At 45.7% G+C, this 7,500-nt stretch overlaps 1 protein-coding gene across 3 annotated transcripts in view; it reads right to left on the bottom strand.

Annotated features, from left to right (window-relative positions):
* The window catches only part of LOC135105593 (uncharacterized), a 219,527-nt gene that overhangs the window by 70,214 nt on the left and 141,813 nt on the right, over positions 1-7,500 (bottom strand). Inside the window, exon 1 of one of the 3 annotated variants that reach the window (XM_064013856.1) lies at positions 6,414-6,628. The exons of the other annotated variants lie outside the window; for them this stretch is intronic. The gene's annotated coding sequence lies outside the window, so the exon portion shown is untranslated. Of the gene's footprint in view, positions 1-6,413; positions 6,629-7,500 lie in introns of those variants that run through there. 3 annotated transcript variants of the gene reach the window in all.

Genomic DNA, 7,500 nt, shown 5'->3' with positions numbered 1-7,500 from the left:
CTGGTAGTTTTCATACCTACTGATCTAATTTCCGTTATTTTTCCTCATTTGTTTCTCCTGCATTTCCTCCTTTTTCTTTTCCAAGTCTTCCTATACATTCAGTTCCTCCTCTCACTCCTGTTTTTTTTTTTTTATTCACATGACTTTCCTCCTCCTCCTCCTCCTCCTCCTCCTACAGTCTTCTCCAGGTCGCCGGTCACGGATACGTATGCCTGATTATACAGTAGAGGTTCCTGGGGTTTATCTGGCGTGGGTGACTTATGAGGGACGTGATCGTAGTGTGGCGAGGAAGAGGAATGGAGAGGGAGAGAGGGAGAGCGAGAGGAAGAGGGAGAAGGCGACGCTGGACAGGTAAGAGATAAAATGAAATTGTTGGTTTCCGTTTTGCAATTATCTTGTTGCTTTGCGCGTCTGTATCGATGTGTGTGTGTGTGTGTGTGTGTGTGTGTGTGTGTGTGTGTGTGTGTGTGTGTGTGTGTGTGTGTGTCGCGGCGGAAAATTACAGTGTATTATCATGTCACACTAGAAAAATTCGACACACACACACACACACACACACACACACACACACACACACACACACACACACACAGCCATAGCCATAGTCACAGTAGGTTATGCAGCCAGTTAGTCAGTCAACCAGTCGTCAATAAGTCGGTTAGTTAGCATTTCAAACAGGCAATTAACCAGTCAGTCGGTCAGTCAACTAGCAATTCAGTCACTCTAACAGGCAGCTACAAAGGCAAACAGTCAGTCATTAACTAGACATTTAAACGATCCATCAGTAAGCTAGTGAACCAGTTTGGCAGTTAGTCAGTCGGTCAGTTAGTTAAAAATCCAGAAAAGTGAATCAGCCAGTCAGTTAGTAGTACAATCAGCCAACCACTTTTCTTATTATTTTTTGTAGTTAAGTAGTCAGCCATCCAATCAGTCATTCAGTAACCTAAAAATTTATTCATTCAGCAAGTCAATTAGTAATACAGTCAGTCAGTTAACTAAAACTCCAAACAGTCGAATCAGTTAGCAGTCCATTAGTAGTAGCGTCAGCCAGTCACGTAGCCATTCATCTTATTAGCAATCCCCGTAGCTAGTCAGCCAGCCAGCCAGCCGCTTAAGTGGTTTGCCGCGCCGCCAGCCGTGCACGTTCTCTACCCGTGTGCGCCATCCGCCACGCCCCCGCGCCTCACCTGCACCTCACCTGGGCTAATTACACACTCGCTCATGCATAGCAGCCATCACTCACCAACACGCGCCGCTGCTACTACTACTACTACTACTGTTGCTACTGCTGTTGTTGGTATTTTTTGTTCTTTAAGATGTTTTACTCGTTTTGCTGTTGGTGGTGGTGGTAGTGGTGATGGTAGTGTGAGGTTAGTGTTATATTAACTTATTTTCTTGTTTTTGTTCTGGTAATACTTGTTGTTAGTTCTTCTTTTCTTTCTTATAGTCATTTGTTTCTTTTTTCTTCGTCTGTCTCTTTCTTGTGTTGAAGTTTCGTTGTTGTTGGTGTTGTTGTTGTTACTGTTCCTTTGCTAGTTAGTTTTCCTCTCATCATTCTCAGCCTCCTCCTCCTCCTCCTCCTCTTCTTCTTGCTCCTTCTCCTACTTGTCTTGTTGATTTATCTTCTAACTCCTCCTCCTCTTCCTCTTCTTCGTTTGTACTTTCATGTTTATTGTTCTTTTCCTCTTTTCCTTCTCTTAAATGAATTCTTCTATTTGTTATTTTTATTATTCTTCTTGTGTTTTTTTATCTTATTCTCCTGCGTCCTCCATCAAATCTTCCACCACCACCACCACCACCACCACCACCACCACTACCTTAATCCTTCCTCGATCAGCTCATCCGCCGTAAAAATTTTTCTTTACTCAGGCACTCAGGCGCGACTCAATACCACTTGCTCATTCGTCCCTGCTCCCCCTCCCCTCCTCGCTCCACCTCTCTCCTCTCACTCCGTATCCGTCCTCCAGATCTTTCCATCTTCCTCCTCCGCCTCCTCTTTCCTCCATGTCTCTCCACTTTCCTCCTCCAGCTTCTACTCCATTTCTCTCCTCACTCCGCACCCTTACTCCACGTCTTTCCATCTCCCTCCATCCCTCGCATCACCTTCTTCTCTCCATCTCTCACCACTCATCCTTCCATCCGCCCACTCCCTCCATCCAGTGCTTGAAGGGCCGCGCAGGGATAAGCGAGGGAGTCCAGTCAGCGTAGTTCAGGATGGCAAAACGTTCATTGAAGTCTGATTACGTGTGACCAAGCTGGGCTATATTTGGCGCCGCAGTGACCGCCGCGCTGTTCTACGCACACCGCGAACCAGACAACACCGCGGACGCACCTTGCCGATAAATTAGCTTGTGGAGGAGGAGGAGGAGGAGGAGGAGGGGGAGTGAGTAAGTATGGGGTGGTGTGGAGGTAGTGGGCGGTGGTGGGATAGTGTGGATAATGTAATGGAGTGGATGGGGAGGTGGAGGAAGCAGGGAGGTGGGTGACAGGGGTAGAAGAGCAATCATTAAGGGTGCGTGTGGGTGGAAGGGGTGGAGTGATGGGCGGGGTGGGCGTGTGGGTGAGATGGGCGGGCCAATTATATGATTGTTTGATATCTATCTGCATATTTATGAAGAGTGTTTGCCTCTCTCTCTCTCTCTCTCTCTCTCTCTCTCTCTCTCTCTCTCTCTCTCTCTCTCTCTCTCTCTTCTATTAATATCTTCTTCTTCTTCTTCTTCTTCTTCTTCTTCTTGTTCTCCCTCCTCCTCCTCCTCCTCCTTCTCCAACATATGTAGTACGTTCGTTCATCTCTCATTCTTCTTATCTATTCATTTATCACTTTTATTCTTTCCTTCATCAAATTAATTACACGGTGTTTTTTTTGTTCCTTCGTACCAAACATATCGTGATTTATGAGTGTGTGTGTGTGTGTGTGTGTGTGTGTGTGTGTGTGTGTGTGTGTGTGTGTGTGTGTGTGTGTGTGTGTGTGTGTGTGTGTGTGTGTGTGTGTGTGTGTGTATGTCTGCCTCTCCCTGCCTCCCTACCTTCTCCCCTTCTCTTTCCCCTCCACTAGCCTCCTTGCACTATCTCCTTTTCCTCCTCCTCCTCCTCCTCCTCCTCCTCCTCCTCCTCCTCCTCCTCCTCTCCTTCCTCTCCCACGGCACTCCTCAGCTGACGACGACAGGAATCCTACTACTGATGCTGTTGCTGCTGCTGATGATGATGATAATGATGATGCTGTCAGTTTGCTGTGCTGATCCCATGCGTCGCTCAGCACATTATTATTATTATTATTATTATTATCATTATTATTATTATTATTATTATTACTTTATTTTTTGTTATATTTTTTGTTATCATTGCTCTCTCTCTCTCTCTCTCTCTCTCTCTCTCTCTCTCTCTCTCTCTCTCTCTCTCTCTCTGCTGCTGTTGCTTATCTTAAAGTCTTCTCTGTGTCTCTATGTATCTGTTCGCTTAAGTCCTTTTTTATGTAGACGTGTGTGTGTGTGTGTGTGTGTGTGTGTGTGTGTGTGTGTGTGTGTGTGTGTGTGTGTGTGTGTGTGTGTGTGTGTGTGTGTGTGTGTGTGTGTGTGTGTGCAAGCGTGGCAAGGAGAATTTGCAAATTAATCAGAATTTGACATTCACTTGATTGCAGAGAGAGAGAGAGAGAGAGAGAGAGAGAGAGAGAGAGAGAGAGAGAGAGAGAGAGAGAGAGAGAGAGAGAGAGAGAGAGAGAGAGAGAGAGACGCGAGAAAAAGAAGGGGAAGAGACGGAGACAAGTAAGATGACATAAGATGTAAGAAGAAGGAGAGAAGAGGGAGGCAAGGAGGAAAAAAGAGAGAACAAGGAGGAAAGAAAGAGAAAATCCCACAGAAAAAAAAAAACATCCCTTACGAAGATACTACACACACACACACACACACACACACACACACACACACACACACATAGGCAGGTAAGAGGGGCAGGTAGTTGGTATGCAGATGGGAAAGGCATGGGCGGCCAGGGTATGGGCGGCCGAGGGGTGTGGGTGGGCGGGAATGGGCGGGGAAAAGTGGGCAGCCATTATACATGCAATCCAGAGCTTCCCTCCTCTAGAAACACAAGAGTACTTATTCCTGAAGAGAGAGAGAGAGAGAGAGAGAGAGAGAGAGAGAGAGAGAGAGAGAGAGAGAGAGAGGAGAGACTTAAACTTCTTTCTTCCACTCTGATCTCTCTCTCTCTCTCTCTCTCTCTCTCTCTCTCTCTCTCTCTCTCTCTCTCTCTCTCTCTCTCTCTCTCCTTCCAGTTTCCCGTCTAATGTATTTTTTTCCGTCCTTTTTTTTCCTTGTTTATATTACTGATATTTTTCTCTTAATTGTTTCCTCATCTTCTACCTCCATGTCTTTTCTCTGTCTCTTTCTCTGTCTTGCGTCCTTTTCTTATCTTTAATTTTCCTTCTCTTAGTTTATTTTTATGGTCTTTCCTTCCATCTTTCCTTTTTCCTTCGTTTATTTGATTTCTTCATTTTCCTTCTGCAATTTCGACCCTCCTCTCTCTCTCTCTCTCTCTCTCTCTCTCTGTCTCTGTCTCTGTCTCTGTCTCTCTCTCTCTCTCTCTCTCTCTCTCTCTCTCTCTCTCTCTCTCTCTCCTTAACTGGCTGATTGAATTTACGATCAAGCAAATATTCAATCAGACAGACAGACAGACAGACAGACAGACAGACAGACAGACAGACAGACAGGCAGGCAGACAGACGGACAAAAGATAATGGCTACCTAGAAACAAAACATCTTGGGGTAACGTCACTCATGGAGGAAAGGAGGGAATGGGAGGAGGGAAGGGAGGGAAGGAGGGGAGAGAAAGAGGGAGGCATGGATGGTAGAAGATGCTGCATTTTTGACTTTCTCTTCGTCTGTCATCTTCCTTTCATTAATGTCCTTGATTCTCTCTCTCTCTCTCTCTCTCTCTCTCTCTCTCTCTCTCTCTCTCTCTCTCTCTCTCTCTCTCTTTCCGATAATTTCATTCATACAGTTATTTGAGTTATCCACTGAATTGCCAGTGGATAACGATATGATGTGGCGTCGGAGGCGTGGATAAGCTAAGGGTGTGACGTGGGAGGCGTGGGTAAGGTGAGGGTGTGGTGTGGGAGGCGTGGGTAAGTGAGGGTATGGCGTGGGAGGCGTGGGCGATGTGTGGCGTGGGAGGCGTGAATAAGGTGAAGGTGTGGCGTGGGTGGCGTGGATAAAGTGAATGTGACGTGGGTGGCGTGAGCGGCGTGGGACTCGGCTCGTGTGTTTTTCGTGCAGTCAGTCAGTTTTCTGTGACGAGCTTTCTTTCTCCTGATCAGACGGTGGTAAATTCCTTCTCCTTCCTGTTGTTTTTCCGTTCAATTACTTTTGTTCCTCCTCCTCTTCCATTGCACTGTTCTTCCTCTTATTCCTCCTCCTTCTCTTCCTCCTCCTCCTCCCTCATTCACAGACTTAAAAAGAACATAAGAAAAAAAAAATCATCACAATTCTCAAGGAAGACATGAACAAAAGATATGTAAAGTTCCAAGGAAGACAAACGTTCCCTCTTCCAACACTTCACAGGTTCTGCAGAAGACTAATCTTGTGCTTCTCTCCTACTCGTTTGCAAGGGAAGGCAAGCAAACAGATAGACAGTCTTAGGATTTCAAAGGAATTCAACGTTTCTATTAGGAGATTCGAATGTTTGAAGGAATATAATGAGTGTGTTTGCTTAGATGTACTATTGGGAGAACTTTATAACCTGGTATAAAAAAAAACAAAAAAAAACACGGAAGAAGAGAAGCATATGAAAAAGTGTTAATCATCAGGTAAAACGGACACACACACACACACACACACACACACAGTTTTGCGCTTTCATCACTCAGGTTTAGGCTACATTAACTCGTTTTCAATTTTACGTGTAGAGGAAGGAGAAGCTAGCCAGGTCAACATGATATTCAGAAGGGTAAACGAAAGGGATTCACGAGGCACTGCTGAGGATTTTGTTCGTTGTGTTCTTTCATGAGTTCCGAAGACTATCAATACTTTTCTTTCTTTTTCTCTCTGCTTTTTTTTTTTTTTTTTATTCGAGTGTCCAAGGGAGAAAGCAATTGTTTATTTCGCAGTCATTAGTCTCAAAGATGACCGTCATGTTTTTACTTAAAATTTCCAAGTTAAGCAACACACTGAATCACTTTTAAAACTTCCAAAGATTGCACATATTCTCTCTCTCTCTCTCTCTCTCTCTCTCTCTCTCTCTCTCTCTCTCTCTCTCTCTCTCTCTACCAGCTAGGATGAATGCACTCTGGCCTTCACCCTCCCATCTCCCTTTCTCTCCTTCTCTCCTTCCCTCATTTCTACCTCCCATCCCACCTTCCCTCCCTTCCTCCCGCCCTTCCATCTCTACAAATTGAAGGGCAGACCTATAGAAGAACTTACTTCACTCTATCATGATGGATGGGAGCCGACCTCTGTAGACGCCGACGGAGGAGGAGGAGGAGGAGGAGGAGGAGGAGGAGGAGGAGGAGGAGGAGGAGGAGGAGGTGGTGAGGTAAGGTGAGCCCTCCTCAAATTAGCATTTCTTAAGGACTGCATGGTTGATAGGAGGAGGAGGAGGAGGAGGAGGAGGAGGAGGAGGAGGAGGAGGAGGAAGAGAAGAGGGAGAGAAGGGAGTTATGGATAGAAGGAGGAAAATGGAAGAGAGAGAGAGAGAGAGAGAGAGAGAGAGAGAGAGAGAGAGAGAGAGAGAGAGAGAGAGAGAGAGAGAGAGAGAGGGTGTATCAGAAGGAAACAGGACGGAGCAAAATATAAAAATAGACACTGAATCTCTCTCTCTCTCTCTCTCTCTCTCTCTCTCTCTCTCTCTCTCTCTCTCTCTCTCTCTCTCTCTCTCTCTCTCTCTCTCTCGGTCTTTAACCTCCATCTTCCTCCCCTCCTTCCTCCCCCCTCTTTCTTCTCTTTCTCTATCACTCTCTCCTTTTCTCTTCCTTTTCGTCTATACTTCATTGTTTATATAGGGAAGACAATTACTGCTAGAGGAGGAGGAGGAGGAGGAGGAGGAGGAGGAGGAGGAGAGGGAAAAAAATAGCACAGAATAATAATGGAAGGAAAGGGAGGAGGAAGAGGAGGAAGAATAAGAAGAGAGAAGAAAAGGTGGACGGGGACCTATAAATAAAGAAAGAAGTGGAGGAGGAGGAGGAGGAGGAGGAGGAGGAGGAGGAGGAGGGGAACAAGATAATGCAATTTTTCCTCAATTGTTCTATTTTGTGTATCTTTTGCTCAAAACTCCACCAGGCGCTCACACACACACACACACACACACACACACACACACACACACACACACACACACACACACACACACACACACACACACATTGGTTTGTTTGGGTAATATTTGAATTTCCTTTTATCAGACTATTTCCTCTTCCACCACCACCACCACCACCACCACTACCACGACCACCACTTCCACCTCCTCCTCCTCCTCCTCTTCTAAGTCCTTTCCAGCCTGTTCCTCTTTCTC

Source organism: Scylla paramamosain, chromosome 1, assembly GCF_035594125.1.
Source record: "Scylla paramamosain isolate STU-SP2022 chromosome 1, ASM3559412v1, whole genome shotgun sequence".
NCBI lineage: Eukaryota > Metazoa > Arthropoda > Malacostraca > Decapoda > Portunidae > Scylla > Scylla paramamosain.
Note: the sequence above shows the minus strand (reverse complement) of the source record. Positions and strands in the feature narration are given on the sequence as shown.